Here is a 1,124-nt window from a genome sequence, read left to right as displayed (position 1 = left end):
CTAACTCCTAAACCCTTAACCCTAACCCTAACCTTTAACCCTAACCCCTAACCCTAATTTTAATTTAATTTTAATTTTAACCCCAATTTCCAATTTTAACCCTAACCCTAACCCTAACCCCTAATTTTAAATTTAATTTTAATTTTAACCCTAATTTTAACCCTAATTTTAATAAATTTAATTTTAATTTTAACCCTAACCTTAACCCTTAGAATTTAATTTTAATTTTAATTTCTCAACCCCTAACCCTAACCCTAACCCTAACCTCAACCCTAACCCTAACCCTAACCCTAACCCTAAACCCCTAACCCCAACTTCTAACCCTAACCCTAACCCCTAACCCTAACCCTAATTTCAACCCTAACCCTAACCCTAACCCTAACTCCTAACCCTAACCCTAACCCCTAACCCTTAACCCTAACCCTAACCCCCTAACCCCTAACCTCCTAACCCTAACCCTAACCCCTAACCCTAACTCCCTAACCCCTAACCTCAACCCCAACCCAACCCTACCTATATAGAACCCTAACCCCAACCCTAACTTTAACCCCCTAATTAACCCTAATTTTAACCCTAACCCCTCAACCTAACCCTAGTAATGTAATAGTAGAATTCTAAAGACACCCAACCTCAACCCTAACCCTAAAGTCAACCCTAACCCTAACCCTAACCCCAACCCTAAGACTAACCCTAAGACAAGGTAGCAATTTTAACCCCAACCCCAACCCCTAACCTCAACCTAACCCTAACCCCCAACCCTAACCCCACCCTACCCTAACCCTAACCCTAACCCTAACCCTAACCCTAACCTCGACCCTAACCCCCCAACCCTAACCCTAACCCTCAACCCCAACCTCAACCCTAACCCTAACCTGCAACCCTAACCCAACCCTAACCCCTAACCCTAACCCCTAACCTAACCCTAACCCTAACCTAACCCTAACCCTAACCCTAACCCTAACCCTAACCCTAAACCCTAACCCTAACCCTAACCTCTAACCCTAACCCTAACCCTAACCCTAACCCTAACCCCTAACCTCAACCCTAACCCTAACCCTAACCCTAACCCTAACCCTAACCCTAACCCCTAACCCTAACCCTAACCCTAACCCTAACCCCTGAAA

Source organism: Oreochromis aureus, linkage group 3 (assembly GCF_013358895.1).
Source record: "Oreochromis aureus strain Israel breed Guangdong linkage group 3, ZZ_aureus, whole genome shotgun sequence".
In the NCBI taxonomy this organism is placed as follows: Eukaryota; Metazoa; Chordata; class Actinopteri; order Cichliformes; family Cichlidae; genus Oreochromis; species Oreochromis aureus.
Note: the sequence above shows the minus strand (reverse complement) of the source record.